Genomic DNA, 18,329 nt, shown 5'->3' on the forward strand with positions numbered 1-18,329 from the left:
AAATAAGAGTCACAGTGCATTCCCACAGGGACAACATTCGACAAAGGCTGTTGAGTGGCCACAATTTCCATTCGTTTTGACAGGGTCATTCCCCTTCAGAGTGCAACCCTCTCTCTCTCTCCAGGGTTCAGGTCCCAGCCGACCTCTCCTCCCCATCGGCCTCCAGCGGTGCAGCGCTGGGCCCCTGCCACCCTCTCCTCAGGTCCCCAGCGAGCTGACCCCGCGTCTCTCTCCGGATCCCACCCACCCCCGCCACCAGTTCTGACCGCTCTAGAACCCAGTCCCTCCCGGCGGGCTTGGCCACTCCAGATTGCGCTCCTGGTCCCCGCCCCCAGGGCAACGCGGTCGTCATGGATACGGCACCTGCGCCCTGGCTAGGCCCCTTGGCCGCCGCCCTCCCCCGCCGCGCCTCCCTCCCGGCTCCGCCCCGCCCCGCCCCGCCCCGCCCTCTCGGGCGCTCCTCAGGCCGCGCGCGCCACCGCACCCCCAAACCTGGCGGAGCAGGAGGACCGCGGGCACGCGCGAGGCTGAGAGCGGCCGCGCCTGCGCACTGGCCGCCTCCCCTAGCGGCGAACCGGGCCGCTGCCGCTCGCTGGCTGGCGCTTGGGCAGGACTCGCGGCGGGCGGGGGAGGGGGAGCGGCTTGCTTGCAGCCCGAGTGAGGCGGAGACCCGGGCGGGCGGAGCGGGCGGCGCCGCACCTCGGCCAGCGGCGGCTGCAGCAGCTGCCCTCATCCCCGCCGCCGGTCCAGTCCTTTCCGTGATTACCACTCCAGCTGCTGGGGACGCGCGAGAGAGGAGGCGAGAAACTCCCACCAACCCACAGAGGTGAGTCCCGGGCAGAGCATCCTCCATCCCTGCCCGCCTCCCTCCCATCCTCTCCATCCTCCCCTCCCTCCCCGCGCATCCCTCCCTCCCCTCATCCTTCCCAACATCCCTCTCTCCTCTCCCCTCCTTTCACCCTTCCAGCCTTCCTTTCATCCTTTCTTCCTCTCTCCCGGCTCCACTTCCTTCCCACCGGTTCTTTCTTCCCTGCCTTCCTTTCAGCCGCTCGTCCTCCAGCTCGGCTCTGCAGCCCTTTTCTCTTGTCTTCATTTCTTTCTTCCCTTCCTTCACCTCTTCCCCTACCAGTGGGAGGGTGGGCGCATCCCCTGCTTGCTACAACTGTCCGATTCAGGGGCTTCCAGAAAACCGGGCACATGTACTGAGAGACGCACTCTTGCATGGTGCATGCCCTGCAGGTCTCTAAATTACTAGGATTAGGGGTCAAGTTGGATGGAGTACTGGGAACTGGGAGGAGAAGGGGATCTGGGCAGAATCTACGGATTTGTGTTGTATTAGAGTGGGGGTGGGGAGGGTTGTCACTTAGACATGTTATCAACAGCCCACCATCCCCAACAGTTTCTTTATTTTTCCCCTCTCGAGAATTACATATTCCTAGTGTGTGCCTCACTAATTTAAAACCCAGCTTTCCCTGCTTTGATTGTCTCCATGAGAAACCACAAGGAAAGAGCAGGGAGGAAAGGAACAAGAGAGAAGGGAGGGGAAAGGAAGGGTGGTGGCAGAGGAAGCCTCTTTGCTTTTCCCTCAGGCCCCCGTGGACTGACATTTTCAAACCACCCGCCTACTGTTTGGCTTGGAATTGAACCTGTGTCCTTGGTCCTGTCACTGCCTACTTCAGAGGCAGAAACTCTCTAAACTTTAATGCTTGTGCACCACAGCATTATTTGTGGAATGCTTTGCTCAGCATAGGTGCAGACACATCAAAGTAGATTGCTTTGAGAAAATAGGAAGCAGAGGATGAGATTGATGCACTTTTGTTCATCATGGGTTAACTTCCAAAGGATGGTAATGGTTAGTCTCAGAGAAATGAGACTGTATTTCACAGGCTTATAAAAAATACCATTTTGATAGCATTAGCTGCACTGTAGTCTTTAACAGACAACTGTACTCCTTCTCATCCACACCGTAGGGATCTTGTAGATGACTGAAGAAAGATATTCTGTGCAATTTTGCTTGTGGTTTAAACTCATGGAAAAGTTGAATTACCTCAGGGGACCACAGTTAACAATTTAAAATTTCAATTGGTTTTGTTACTTCTTTCCAAAAAAATGATGTATTTGACTTTGATTCCTTTAGTTTACCTCATCTATATGTATTAGTAACATACAGTGTCACATATAATGTGACAGTTATCCTTTTTTGTTTGTTTGTTTGCAAGCATTGCTGCCAAAAAGTTTATATATGGCAGGACAGCCTTGCCGGTTTAGTGTAATTTGTCATCACAGAGGGGTCGAACAGTATAAGAGTAAATTTAAAAAAAGAATATTTAGAGATTTGTATGTTTTGTCCTACTTATATGCTTCTAAAAATCAAACTGCAAAACTTGGTATCTGCTGAATAGCTTAGTTTTGTATTTAAGGAGTGCGTGTAGAGGAATGAAAACTGGATTTATTGAAGTTGCCAGTAATATGTGTATGGGTAAATTATTGATTTTTCCTTTCATTTTAATTATCATATGCCAGTAGTGCAATATGTGCTTATGCATTTTATGGACACTAAAAGTAGGAGTTTAGACGGGGAGAATTGCCTTCCTAAGTGATACAGTGCAGATTTGATGAAGAGCCGATGCAGTTAATCATGTGAATCAGTGTTGGGGAAGTGTGGAATATTAGGAATGGTGGAAACTCCCCCTGCCATTCCCCATGCTAAGAATGCAGTTCCATTAATGGCTTGCCTGACTTTTCAGCTATGTGACAGAAGCTTGCTTGAATTGTCAGTGAAAGTAACATGGTCATGCAGAACCATGGTGAACCTCATAGGTACTTGAAGGCTTGCATTACTTAATAGTGAACTTGCAGAGTTGGGTGCTTCTGGTTGTTGGTGTTTCCCTGGGTACAAAGCTAGTGAAAGACTTTCACAGTAACAGTATATGAGCATACTATGTTAGTTTGTCCTGATTTTTTAAAAATGCCTTTCCATGATCATCCTGTTACTTTTTCTTTGTGGGGCTTTGCAGTTGAAAGTGTGGGGAGAAGGTGGCCCCTCAGTCAGCCTTGCTTTTTCTTCCTGGCAGTTTTCCTGTACGGAGTGATGTGGGTGCCCCAGTTTTTCATACTGGGCTTGCCAAGGAAAGAAAGGTCCCATTTATCTGTTTCCTTTATTTGTAAATATTTATCACTTAGTGAACACAAAGTTGTTAGGGAGATAAAAAACAAAAGATTATTTGACTTTCAACATAATTTTAAGAGAAATGAGTAAAATTAATAAAATATAAAGTAGAAGAAGAATTAGTGTCCTACATAAGCAGCTTGTCATTCTGGTCATTAAATCCGTACAGATAAAGACTGACTTTCTCTGTTAATTTTATCTCCAGAGGTTTCTGTCTTTAGTTGACTGGACCTTTAAGAATGCACAAAATAAATAAATACCTAGTAGAACATCTTGTGAACTCTCCTTAGGAAGTTCTCTAGATATATTATTTCTGCCTCCCTCAGAGTATTGGACACTTTGCAAGCCTGTGCAACATAGTATGAGGTATGGGAAAAAAGTAGAAAGGAGTGAAAGACACTCCCTTTGACCTCAGCTTGCAGTCTAGTTGAAGATAAGAGGTATTTGCATGAGATCATATTTCACAGTGGCATAGAACAAGATCTTTGTACAGAGCTTTAGATGTGAGCCCAGAGTCTACAGTTTAGAAGCTTTGAGCCCTTGTAGACTCTTTAAGTTTCGCTGTTCATCTATAAAACAGGAATTACTGTAGACTATGATTCATGGGTTTACTTTACACGTTAAATATGCTTAGAACATTACTTGGTACAAAGCGTGTATTGCGTAAGCATTATTATAATTAGGAGAAAAGATTTAAAATTATTACAAGATTATAAATAATCATGGATCAGAAAGATGCATGAACAAGTAAGTGTTAGAGGAAATCTAAAGTGGGCAGATGTCTGTGTGGCTAGAAAAATATATCCCATAGTAGCGCTGGATTTGTAGGGAGACTGCAGGAAGGATTTTATGAAGGCAGGGTACCACACCTGGAAAAAAAGCAGACGTACAGGAAGAAGTGTGATGTGTTACAGGAAAGCTGCTTTATTGAACTGAACTATGTGACATGCTAACGTATGCATTAAGAGATATGAAATATGGAGTCCGAATGAATATAGAGTCACTAAGGTTAGGACAAACCATTGCAGTATAGAATGATTTTAGCAATTCAAGGGACTTGTTTCAATTTTTTTGTTACACTTTATGTTCCATCCTGAGATACAGAATCCAAAGTATGTAACACTGTGAGGACCCAGAGTATTCTTTGCATTTTATTTTTTTCTTTAAGTGGAGACAGCAGGAAATTTTGACGTTTGTTAAACGGCCAACATTTAATGTTATAGTTATTCCAACTCTCCCTTGTTTTGCTTTGCCACGTGAATATTCCAGGACTCTATCATGGTGAATGTTAACCATGATTAGTTTCTTTTGACATATACGAAATGGAAGTTGTTAGGGCAATTATGTTTACAAGTGGTTTACATTTTTACTTCAGGCTTAACTTTACCTATCAAAAGTCTTTTTTTATTGGTATGCAGAATTACTAATAATTCAAAATATAGTATGCTTTTTCAAGTCTTACTGGGAGACTTATATATGGTAATAACAGAGGGTCTATTAAGGAATTTGCACTGAACAAATTAGTATCTGCTGAAGATGAGGTGACAGAGTACACGTTTGTACACTTTGGTAAAAAGCCTGGGTTCACCAACTAGTTTGAAATAGTCATCCACCAGCATATGTGATACAAATTGGATACCTTTATCCAAAAGTAGATTTCCAGAAAAACTTGCCTTCAATTTCAAATTAGAAGTCTTATAGTGCTTATTATCCTTAATCTGTATTTTTAATAGGTCAACACACTTTCATTGCTTTCCTCCAATAGGAAAAAGCTTCTGACGTTTATTTTTGTAGCACTAATAATACAGAGAATTGATTGTGTGGACACTATCTGAAGTTATTTTAGTTGCTAATGTGAATATATTTTCAAAAACTAACAATTATAAACTTCTATTGTTTTTATTTTCTATTTTGATATCTTTTATTGAAATTCTGATGTTATAAAGATTCTGAAGATCTAAATAAAAAAATTTCAGATATATCAATTCTGGTCAGTTTTACATTAAAGTACCTGTGGTATTTGAAAAAAATTAACTGTATGCATTTTTAGTTTCCTGATTAGGGATTTTTTTTTTTTAATCTCAGAGCTGTATTCCAATTCAAATATATGCATTCTATACATCTGTGAAATTATGTGTAACAAAGTATAAAAAAGACAAAAGTTTTGTCTCACTTTATAGAGCTTAATTTTATAGGCCTTAATTATTAAAAGGGAGATTATTGCTCATTTTTACTTAAAGGCATGATCTGTGTAGGCAACCATTAGACCATTATTTTTCAGATGTGAGAATAATAATGTGTATTAGCAAAAATGAAAATAAAAAACCAATTAGATTCTCCATAAGTTAAAGTTCTGACCAAATGAGGAGTTGGAATAAAGTTGAGACACAATGCATTAATTTTCTTTCATCTGTTGAGCTGAAGTTCTTTTAACCGCCTGTTTAATTACCAATCTCCTGCTTTGCTCTGTGTTAATGCTGTGAGTGTTTTAGTTATTTGAAAGCACTTTGTGTTCAATTCCCAAAGTAAAAATATGAATAAAAATGTAAATTTATATGTTGATTTTTAAAGTATATATTTTACTGTTTTTCAGCATCTGGCAGTTGTGTGAACTTGGCTATTTTGAGAGAGCCAGTTAGTGTCTCCTTGGTGAGAGCTACCAGACTGAGATAGAGATATAACCGTATCCTAACTCATTCCAATCTTCCTCAATTACATGAATGGACATATTGTAGTACTTGTGATAAAGTAAAGAATTGAATATTACATGATCCCAAAGATGATAGATCTATAATCAGTGATTAATAGGAAGCTTCTGAGGTGTTCATGTTGTGTAAATTGGGATTATGTTGGTCATTTTGTATGTGCAATAAAGCCAAGATTGTTTTTAGTGACCTGTGAGTGTTTTGGAACTAGAGCCTTGAACTCTTGATAGAGATGCGCCATTTCGTTCTTCTCTAGTCCACTCAGAAACTACAAGGAATGACTCCCTAAATGACCAATGTTCTGGTGCTCCTCTCTTTTGATCCTGATGAGAATTTGGTAAAAATTCATCCTACCAATTTATCTTGAATTCATACGGCCTGAAGCAGCTGCTAAATGTCATGGGTTCATTTCTGTGAAAGAAGGTGGAAATGCTTCTTAAATACTTCAGCACAGTGAATTCTCCCCAGGTCTTCCTGGGAAAGGATTTCCTGTAATACTCAAGAATTTACCACACGGTTCTGTTTCTTTGGGAATGGATACAGACCACATAGTCAGCTGACAAAGTATGCTTACCCCCTATCAAGTGGAATTGGCATGGAGAAGTGTGCATTGTACTCAGGTTATCTGAAAAAAACCTTCGTCCCTCACTTCATTTTTGATTTTCCTGTGCTTTTATCATATTGTCTGGCATGAATTCATTCAACAGGTTTTTTGTTTTTGTTTGGTTTTTTTTTTGTTTGTTTGTTTTTTTGAGACAGAGTCTCTCTATGCAATTCAGGCTGGCCTTGAGCTCACTTTGTACAGTAGGCTGGTCTCCGAATCCCAATGATCCTCCTGCCTCAGCCTCCTGAGTGCTGGGATTACAGGTGTGAGGCACCATAGCCAGCTTTTTCAACAGGTATTTTTAACATATGTGTTCTGTGGAGTGTGTTGGTTTGAGATGATAATTTTGTAAACATACCAAACCTAAATCCTGGATTCTTTCTTTAAGTTTTCAATTCATTTTCCAATGAGTTATGTGACTAAAAGTATTTTAACCCATTCATGTCTTATTTATGTATCTGTATTTTAAGTGATTTGAATTAATGGTATATAGGTATCTACCTATATAATTCTATAATTCTACATGTAACTTTCTGTTAAAATATTAAGGTGTAATGATTCAGTTTTCATTGTGTCCTCTTATTTTCTTCAGACATACAAATAGCTACTATGCACATATGCAAAAACTACACCTTCAGTGGCTTATCTTTCCCTTCATCAATAAAATTTGAAATTTTAGTTAACAGAATCTTCAGACCATGGAACAAGGAGTTTCTTCTTCTTGCCTCTTCATCCTTTCCTCCTTGCCTCTCTCTTTTTAAATCTTTCTGCATTGGAGGCACGAGTTTGTTGCCAGCTCCATTTAGGGAATGATCTCAGTGTGTCATTAGCTTGTTGGAAGTCTGCTAAAGTCTTTGAAAGAGGTACGGCTGGATGCATTTAGAAAAGGTAGTTATTTAAGAAGTTACAGATGTGTGAAGGTTAATATTTCTATCTCAGGCAGAGCAAGGCCTTGTTCATTTGTGTCCCATAAAATTATGCTTATTATTCTTCTTACGAGTCCAGATCTATGTTCCCATTTAATATTAGTGTTTTGTCTTGTGTTTTGTTCTGTCGGTTTTTGCAACAGAGTCTCACTGTGCTGTTGAGACTGTCTTTAACTCACTCTGTGAAATAGGCTGGCCTGGAACTTGTAGCAGTCCTCCTGCCTTAACTTCCTGAGTGCTAGGATTACAGATGTGAGCCACTATGCTTGGCTTTAAGTTTTTGTGGTGCATTTTGTATATAATAAAATACACTTATTTTATGTTGTTTATTGACTTTATTGTGTATTCACAAATACTTTTGTGTAAAGACCTCTGCAACAAAGATTTAGTGTATTTCCACTTCTTAAAACCTTCTCTAGGGTCTGATCTGCTCTCTATCTCTATAGATTTGATTTTTTTCTCTAGAATTTAATATAGATAAAATCATGGAAGATATACTGATCTTTATTTTTCTTCCTTCATTGAGCATAAAGTTTTTGAGATTCGTTTGCGATTTTGAGTATATAAATATTTGAAAGACAATATACGAGAAAAAGTCTTTGTGATTTTGATTTAATAGAACTCAAAAAGCACTAATAATAAAATGTGAAAGAAAAGACATGTAAAACTTTGTGACAATTTTTTTGAAACTGCTTTGTATTCAGATGACACAATATTTCCTGGTTCTTTGTATCTCTATCTCAAATAAGACTTTATGTTTAGAATTCTTGCAACTCAGTACGTAGGCAATAGAATGGAAAGTTGAGCAAAATATCTGGATATATTTCACAGAAGAAAGTATGCAAATTTACACTACACAAAAGTAGTTGTTTAATTCTTTTCTTCTCCAAAGTAATGATGTTTTAAAATCACAATGAGATTCCACTATATGAGCACTAGAATAGTTAAATTATAAAGACTGATGACCTTTTGGGGAGGTTTTGAAGCAACTGTGATATTCATATATTACAGATGGGAGTGTAATACTTTGGAAAACAGTTTGGCATTTCTCATAATTTTGAAAGTGCTGTTACCATATGACCCAGAAATTTTGCTCCCAGGTGAGATGAAAACATGTATAAAAACTTTTACATGAAAATTAGCAGCAGTTTTATTCATAATATGTTAAAATGGGAAACAATCTGTGAAAAGTTACTTTTCTGAAATAGAAAACACAGCTGTTAATTTTGTGTGTGGGCGTACACATGTGTGTGTGTCTTTATTTAAGAAGTTTGCTATTTAAAACTAGTAGTATATGTATCCTGGTCACTCAGGGAAATAAACAATGTAGGAAAGAGCTGTAAAAATGCCAAGACATACAGAAGATGGGTGGCTCCAGGCATTGGATGCAGGCTTAGCTCCCACTGGGCCTTTGTCCTGGCTCTGCCCTCTGTGTGTCCACCTTATCCTCTGCCAGTACCATGATGTCCGCTTTAGTTCCAAGCACGCCATCATGCACTAGCAGTGTTCCTTCTTGCAAAATGGGGAAAGGTTTGCCAAATGTCTCCCTCTCCCCCAGGCTTCTCTTTTATCTTTTTGGCCAGTACTGGATCACTTGTTCCTGGCCAGTTAAACCAACAGCAGAGGGAATGGAATTGCTACAAAAGAAGACCCTACGCTACATCAAAATCTCTCACCTGTGGATGGGCTCTGCTTTCCTGGAAGTCCAAAGGCTGAGGAGAGCAGGCAAAGGAAGAGATGAAAAGATTGGTAGTTCTGTGAAGAATAAGGAAAGGGGAAATGAATGCTGCAAAAGTTTGTTGCAGTTTGCTTTAGAGGCCTGCCACTCTGCCTTAGTCTTGAAGGAACGAGGTTGAAGCAGAAATCTGAGATTGCAGTCACAGCTTATCGTGGCAAGAGTGTGTGCAAAAGTAGGTGACAGAGAGTAGTCTGGGACAGCGACAGCAAAAAATTTAGATCCCGGCCTTCAGTATGAGCTGTGGGAGAAGGAATATAGATCCAAGACAACAATTGGAATTGGACGAGTACAGAAATAGTGGCACTCAGAGCCAAGCACTTTTAGGCTCATGCAGTTAGGACAGGAGCTGGCAGTAGTCTGGGATCCAGGCAGGAAAACTCGATTGCAATTTGCCCATCTGTGAAATCAGGACCTCGGGCAAGAAGATTTTCATGTTTTGCTTGTTAAGGCAGCAGCTAAAGCAGTAATTATTGTTCATTTTTTAAAAAGGTGTTTTCAACCATTTTAGAACCTGCCAACAATGAGAGCTTGTCCCTGTTTTCTATCAGTCCCTTTTAAGGATCCTGAACAGTAGCAATTCCTTCATAAGTGCTTGCTGGTTGGATGAAGTCCCTGGAGTTGTTCTATCTTTGAACAAATCACAGATTTCTGGCTAGACAAACTTAACAGCTAATTCATCAGATATTTTGTACATGTTTTGAAAACCACTATTGGTGTGTGTGTGTGTGTGTGTGTGTGTGTGTGTGTGTGTATTTCGGTAGGCTAGGGCACAATCCTGAATTCACACACTAGTAATATATATTTTCTGATGTCATAAATGGCCTGTCCAGGAGGGGCTTGTAACTGAATGAATACCAGAACAGCTTAAGGCGGGACAGACTGAGATAGTATATAGAATAGTGTACTGACTCCGCAGAGGCATGATTCAGAAATCCGGGCAAAGGCAGAATGAGACACTTCACTGTAGGAGAGGTGGAAGGAGGAGGTTGGAGGAGAGGATGACCTTGGATTAATACCTTTTAATTCAGTCTGGCATTGGTCTGGGAACTGGGACAGAGCTGACCCAGTAGGTCAGATGGGAATCAATGAGCACAGCAGTAAGCGAGGTGGAGAAATCATGTCCAGGAGAACTAAAGTTTGGATGCTGATAACTGCTCAGTAAGCAGCTGGGAAAAAAAAAAATGAGGCTGGAGTGAAAGGGAGAGGCTGGGAGTAGAGAAATATTTTAGCACGTTTTACTGGCCAGTATCTCAAGAATTTGGTAACAGAGAATATGTTGTTTCAAAAGGAACAAGTCTGTTCTGTTAACACAGTAATACATGGAAATAGCAAGAAAAACAATGCGGGGAAAAAAAAAAAACCCTGAAGTAAAACTATCTAGCAAATATTTTGTCAAATTTTAGTTTCTTTTTCTTGGTGAATATATCTTGAGTCTATCATCCAGTAGGATATTTTTAAAGTACAGCGGAAATCATATTATTTTGCATTCTATTTTTTCTAACCATGCAAATATTTAAGTAATATAAACAAGTAAATGCACTTGTATTTAACTATTTCCTGTGGTCTCACCACTCATCATTATTTTTTGTGTTGCATTATATCTATTAAATTTTATGTTTTAGTTTTTGGGTAACTACCACAAAGCTTTTGGTATCTAACTTGTATTATTTTGGTTAATGTTGAAAGAGAAATAATAATTTTCTATTTTATGATCTTTTATTGATGTCTCATATTAATATCTTTCTTTTTTTGCAGCCTATAGACTCACAAATAGTTTCCTTCATAAAAGGTGGTCTTTCTCATGTTACGTCCTTTATTACTGCTTTATGGATAGATTTTGTTACTGTTGGGCAAGGATTATTTTGTCTTACAATTTTCAGTAGTTCTTTTTATATAAAATGTATCTTTTTATATTTGTACTTTTTTTGTCTAGTCACCTTATTGAAATGCTTTATTGGTTCAACGTATTTGTTATTTATCTGTGTATTTTTATAAATGTGTGTGACCTTTTAATAAATTAATATATATATATATTTCTTAAATTTCTTAACATATGTTAAAATAACATATGTTTCAAAAATGCACACAATGTTTGTAAGACTTACTTATATACAAATAACAAAATATAGTAATTGTTCCATAGTTCCTTCTAATTTTAACTGGAAAAATATTTTTTTAACTTATATTTAGTGTGACTGGAATATTCTTCATATTTGAAATACTGGGATACAAACGCACTTTTTGGTTTTTACACATATTCTCAGTATGTTGCCTCCTCTGGAAGAACCATAGTACATCAATATAGTGAATACTCGTATGTGTAAAGTTGTGAATTCCTCTTTGGAGTAAGCCCATTGTATATATGAATTTCATGTGCTTACTTCTGAATATTTGCTTGACACTTTCAGAGCCTTTCTGAATACTTTATGTGACTTTCAAAGGCCTGGGATATTTGTTTGTTTTTGGTACTAGGAATCAAACTCATGGCTTGTCCGGAAGGTTGTGTGCCACAAAACTCTATCCCTGGCCCTGAGATAGGTCTTTTCTAGATGTTCAACTCTTTTGAGTAAATGGAGATCTGATGATGCTGTTAATGTTTATGATATTCAATTGTGTTCATGTGACTAAACTTTTAGAATTTATCTAAATGACTTTATTCTTCAGCATGTGATACTTTAAATATTATTTTGCTATCATTTGTGTATGGAGGCTTTTATCCCTGACACCACCACCACATCTTGGATGTGGCATGTTTTACTTATTTACTTTATTTTAATTTAGAAAAATCTAAGATGGGCAGAAGAGCCAGTTCAGTACCACTAAGAAGATTTTATAGTCTTCAGTTCTTGCCGAGAATTTCATTTATTGGCCCAAGGACCTTCTTTTTCAAACTTGAGTAGGAACTTAACTTCAGGATTATTTTCATACTCTTCTTTTATCATGGAATATGGTTAGTTTGAATAAAGTCTTTTCACTGGTGAGACAGATTGATAAAATGGACCAGTTGCTGTGAATATAATTATTCATCTGGCTTAAGCCTATGTAAATATGAGTATTGATTAATCCTTAATGAACCTATTGTTTTAAAATTCTGTGATCTACAGTACAGTGGTACAGGTTGATGATACAAGATTTACTCTTGAAAAAGCCATTTCAAAAAAAAGTTGGGGGGATTTAGCTCAGCGGCATAAGCACCTGCTTGGAAAGTGTGAGTTTGATCCCCAGTACCACAAAAAAAGAAAGAAAGAAAGAAAGAAAGAAAGAAAGAAAGAAAGAAAGAAAGCCATTTTGGGTGGCGAGGAGATGCAATACTGAATGGAAATGTGAAATTAGTACCAAGTGCAAATCAAGCTTCTTGGAATTGTAAATAGTTTTACTAATGTTGAACTGCTGAATTTAATTTTAAAAATATGGTTATCTATGGTAGTTTTGTCTTTCCCTGAAGAGTCATAGCAATAAGGATGATTTATAATAGTATTAATGCCATAAGTATGAACAAAACCATCATTCAGTAACATATACATATTTTCCACGCTAGAGGTGTGAATACTTTGAGATAGAGCTATTTATCATCGATAAAATTTGTTTTGATGCCTGGCCAACTTTGAAAAGACAATTTTGTTTGATGTTGCTGTTATGAATAGCTGACCTCTTAAATTCAGATGTATTTTATTAATGTCTGTATGAAGGCAGAATTGCAGCTAATTCAAAAGTTAATATGTAAAATAATACTTCTTTTAATGTAAATTCAAAGTTTTCATATCAAAAATTTAATGTGTGACAGTTTAAAGTTTTACGTTAGAAAGAAAGTTTACTGGATAAATTTTGTTTTTTTGTATTTTATTCGAGAAACTACAAGTGTTTAGTAACGCAAAAGATATCAAAGTCTTGGTGTACTTTCAAAACTATAGCACGTTATAGAAAGAAGTTAAAGAAAATTTAAGTAAATTGAAAGAAATGAATATTTGCAAATGGAGATAATTTTGTTAAGGAGGCAAATTGATGTGCACATTAAAATTTCTTGCTTCAAAATTCCAGCTGCCTTTTTTTTTTTTTCTAAGAAATTGTCTGGCATATCCTAGAATTCATATGTAAAGAATGAATGGGCAAAACAGTCCTTTGAAAAAGAACAAAATTGAAAACTCCACGTATCTTAATTTCAAATTTTACTGAACAGTACAGTAGTAAGGATTGTGTGGTTTGACAGATAGACCCACAGAACAGAACTGAGCATTGAGAAATAAACAGTTGATTTTTCAAGAGAGCTGACATGACAATTCAATGGGAAAAGAAATTTCTTTTTAATATATGGTACTAGGATAACTGAATGGTTATATCAAAATGAATTTGGAATACTGCCTCAATAAGAAAATTAACTCAAAATACATGATACACCTAAGAGTTAACTATAAAATTCTTATGAAAAATGCAGATGTAAATCTTGATGACTTTGGATTAGGTAGTGGTTTCTTAAATGCAACTCCCAAGGCACAAGTCTTTATATATATATATATATATATATATATATATATATATATATATACTTACTTTGACGATGAAGAGGCATCATTAAAACAGTGAGAAGATTACTAACAAACTTGGGAAAAAATATTTACAAAGTTTGTTAATGAGAGTGTTGCCCAAATATACGAGAGGTTATTAGAATTTAATAATAAAAAGTGACCAACAATGGGCAAATGACTTGAATGGACATTTATACAAATAACTATACAAATAAAACATAACTCTCTAAACATCTTAGTTACTATGTGAATAGAAATAAACAAAATGAAATGCCATTTCACATTTGCCAGACCACTGCCAAAACAAACAAAAAAGCATGTCTTTAACAAATATTGGTGAGCATGCAGTGAAATTGGAAGCCTCATATATTGCTAGTAGGAGTATGAAATGGCTCAGACATTTGGAAACAAATTCATTTCTCAAAAAGTTAAATAGAGGGTTCGCTTATGATCCTACTTTGCTACTCTAAAGTGTTTCTGAATGAAACAGAGACACTTGAACATATACAAACGAAAATATAGTCTATAAAAATCCTGAAGTCATATTCAAAGCAGTGTTACTCACTGAAAAAAAGGCTATGAAAAAATCATATCTGTCAGTAAAAAAATGGACACACAAAATATTATTTTCCTTCACACAAAGGAAAATAATGAGCCATAGTAGGAATGAGTCTACAAAAGCATGGATAACCTTGAAAGCATTATATTGAGTGAAAGAAACCAGATTCAAAATGTCACGTATTATGATTCTTTTCATATAAAATGTCTTGAATAGGCAAGTCTATGTAGACAGGAAGTAAACTAATAGTTGCCAGGGATGGTGGGAGAGAAGGTTAGGGAATGAGCACCACTGGATATAAGTTTTCTTTTAATGATAAAGTCCTAGAATTAGATCATGGTGATTTTATAAAATGGTTGTGCATATACTAACCCCTCCTGAATCATATAATTTAAATCTGTGAATATTATAGAACATAAATTATATCTCAAAAAATTAAAGCAAATTAAGCAAGTATGATTTTTTCATTTGTAAAGCACACAATATATTTTTCCAGAGATGAATTTAAAGCAAAGACATTGTTGAGTAGAATTGTAGTGTATTCATATAATTATGAAAATGAATATTTCACTTTGAAAATAGTATTTAATGATTATGCTCAGATCTTGACACAAAACAGCAGAAAAGACATACCTTTATTGCCTTTATTGGGTAAGGTGGAAAGGACTGACCCATAAACAAATGAGAAAAGAACGTGATAGGGGATAGATGTATATTCACATAGGTAGCAATGACGGAGTGTTTAAGTTTAAATGTTATTAGAAACAAAGTAAAAGATTCACATTTGTATGAGATCTTGAAGAACAAGAATAAGTTTACTATATGGACAAATTAGAAAATCACATACCAGGTGGAAGAATAAGCATGAAGATAAGATTTTCACTGCAAATGTAGGCATCAACAAATAATACAGTTGCCAGAGCGCTTGAAGACAGATGGTGGTAAGGGGTGTGTGTGCAGCGTGTGTGTGTGTGTGTGTGTGTGTGTGTGTGTGCGTGTGTGTAAAACAGGAAGGCAGAGTAACGATGTGAACCTGAGTGATTCAGGTCAAAGGCAGAGATAAGGGTCATTCTGATTCACTTCAGTTGTTGTGTTGGTTTGAAGCAGGGTTGGGAGCAAGTAAATGCTTGGTTTTGATGACAGCGTATCTGTAAGTTAAGTCTGACTTTCAGCTTGTGGGCACTCAAATTAGAAATTGTGGATCAAAGATGAAAGTGATATTTGAAGTCATGGAAGCAGATAAAGCGCTCCAAAAGGTGGCAGAAAACATTACTACAGGAATGGAACTTGTATCTTCTGGAATCCCAGTGTCTGAGGATAAGAGAGGGCAAAAGAATGGGATGGGAAGGAAAGAGAGTAATCATATATTTACCATGGAGGTCAAAGAAAAAGGAAAATAAAAGAAGAGAAAAGAAAAGATAAGAAAAGAAAAAAGTAAAGGAAAGACTTCCCCAAAATTTAGAAGACAAAGAAATATAACTCTAAGCTCTCAGTTCAGATTTTTATCCTGAACATACAGAAGCAATGAAAGGCAGATTGTAAAAGCAGTTGTGGCATCCAGTCTCTGAAAAGCATGAGGTCTCTGAGTTTTGACAGCAGATAGGCCAAAGGAAAGGTTGGAAATGCCACAGATGATGCAGATTGAAGCCAGAGGCTCTTCTGTGGCCATAGCTCCAGGTTCCAGTGGTCATGCTGCATGATCTTGGGTGCCACTGGCGCTCAGCTGGAGATGAGCAGAGACGGTGGGAGGCAGGCAGCTCTGCAGCAAAGCAGCAGCCTCCTGACCCACTCACTGTCTGCCTGCCGGGAAGGCCTTCTGTGGCAAGAGGTGAAGTTTGTTTTTGCTTCACCCTGATCTCTGATATTAAAGCCAGCATAATTTTCTTTCTGTCTGTATACTTCATGTGACTATACTCATCGATTTTTGGCACGGGCAACATTTTTAAAAATGAAGCTTGCTAAACCAAACTGTAACTCTTGTGGGTTTAGTGGTCTGTGCAACACATAATTTCATGAAAAGAAACAGAAGAAGAAGAAAAAAGGCTAATTGCTTATTAACAGTAGATCCCACATCTATAGAAAAAAAAGTGTTTTACTAATAGTCTTCGTGCTACTAGCAGAACTAGTTTATCAATAAAGAGGATATGTGTTTGGGGGCAAAATGGTATGGTTTGAATCTAAAATGTCCACACAAGTCTTAAGAGTTTGGAGGTGGCCTTTACTTGGGAGGGATGGTCACTGAGGATGTGAGCTGGGTGGATTCTTGTCCCTGCCCTGTTTCTTCTCTCCTTGCTTCCTGGAGTGCCCAGGTTTCCTCTGGCAGGCTATTCCACAGTAATGTTTCTGCCTTGGAATGAGCTGACTGTTTAAAGCTGACAGCTTTAACTGTGAGCCAAAATCAAGCTCTGTCCCTTCACTTGTGGATGTCAAGTACTTTGTCTCAGTGGTGGAAAAAAGATTATTGTACCTTTGTTTTTGCTTCCTTCTGATATTTAAGATTGCAGAAATTTTCTTTAGTTCTGCATTTCGTCTTACTACCCTTGCTGATTATCGGCATGGGTAACATTTTAAAAATGAACCTTGTGAAACTAAAGTGTAACTCTTGTGGGGTTAGTGGTCTGTGCAATATACACTTTCAGAAAAACACACACAAAAAAGGGGCTTATTTCTTGTTAACACTATGCCCTAAATGTCCGACAAAAACAAAGGTGAGCTATAACACCATCCTTTCTACTGAGAGAAACATATTCACAGTAAAGAAGAAAGATGTCTTTATTGGATTTTTTCTGTTTTTCATGCTGTTGATTTGCACATTATCTGAGTTTTGAGAAGTGACACAGGGAGAGATGGGTGCGCTATTGCTCATTGATGTTCTTCAGTATTGCTTACTGTGAGAAGAAAGAATTTCCCAAATAAGATCCCTGGTTTCCAGGGGCAAAAGGATGCTGCTGTGCAGAGATCAGAGAAGGTTAAGACTAATGAGAGGTCTTTGCATTTGTTAAGTAAGAAATGAATCCTCTGTTGATTTTGCCAAAGTCACTGCAGCGAAGTGACCATCTCAGAAATCTGACAGTATTGAACTAGGATGTGACCATCAAGAGCAATGTTAGAAGTTTTGTGTTTCTAAAGTTGCCTGGCACACTGGGATGCTAAAAGAACTGAGATGCTAACGTGGCAAGACTCAGCTTATCTTGCTTTGTCTTAAAAGGTGCAGGTTAGCACAGTAAAACATTCAGGAGTTATTTGGTGAATTAATTTTCTGGAGTTGCTAGAAAAGCATAGGTTTTAGAATTTTTTTCACTTTATAAAACTGCCTTATCTGCATAATTTATACGGGTTTCGGTCATTGTGACAACATACCTGAGATAATCCATTCAAAAGGAGGAAAGGTGCATTTCGGCTCTTGGTTTCAGCCCATGTCCTTTGGCCTTGCAGCGGTGGGCTTGTGCTGGCATAGTGTGTCCTGGTGGCACCCCATGGTGGAACAGGTCTGTGCATCTCATGGTGACTAGGAAGAAAACGTAGAAATGAAAGGGAATTGTTAAGGGGCCTACGTCCCAAAGGTTCCTTCAAAGCCCCAACCAGTGACTTTGTCTCACTGTACCTCACCTTTTAAAGTGCCTCCCACTTCCCAGGAAAGCCACAGGCTGGTGACCAATCCTTCATCAAATGGGATCGGAGAGACATTCAAGACCCAAGCTATAACACCAGAGTAGACAAAATTTGATAGAGAAGAGGGAAGGAGATGTCACTTCTACCTCATTGTAGGTAACAGTTGGGGTGCTGATGTCTAGTTTTATAATTACAATCACCTTTTAGAAATTATAACCCTGCAGGAAGTTATGGTTCAATGAAACTCTTTTGGAAAGTAATACTGCCACAACTTTTATTATTAGTAAACAGATATTTTCGTGTATCTTGCTTGAGGAGAACAATAAATGACTTACATATGTTCCTTTCTATTCTTTCATTTCTCTCATGTACAGCAAATCAATTTCTAAGCATTAAAATGCGAGGCAGGTTAAGTTCTTAATTCTTACTTTGAATAAAAGTGCTGAAAGCACGGGGAATTTTTCCTCATACATGAACAGCAAACTTGGTTTCC

At 37.9% G+C, this 18,329-nt stretch overlaps 1 protein-coding gene across 2 annotated transcripts in view; it reads left to right on the forward strand.

Annotated features, from left to right (window-relative positions):
• Positions 1-663: 663 nt before the first annotated feature.
• The window catches only part of Ctnna2 (catenin alpha 2), a 1,046,977-nt gene continuing 1,029,311 nt past the window's right edge, over positions 664-18,329 (forward strand). For both annotated transcript variants that reach the window (XM_063229641.1, XM_063229642.1), the window contains exon 1: positions 664-826. The gene's annotated coding sequence lies outside the window, so the exon portion shown is untranslated. The remainder of the gene's footprint in view (positions 827-18,329) is intronic.

Source organism: Cavia porcellus, unplaced genomic scaffold (genome assembly GCF_034190915.1).
Source record: "Cavia porcellus strain 051 isolate PalLab524CR breed Dunkin Hartley unplaced genomic scaffold, mCavPor4.1 scaffold_18, whole genome shotgun sequence".
Classification (NCBI taxonomy): domain Eukaryota; kingdom Metazoa; phylum Chordata; class Mammalia; order Rodentia; family Caviidae; genus Cavia; species Cavia porcellus.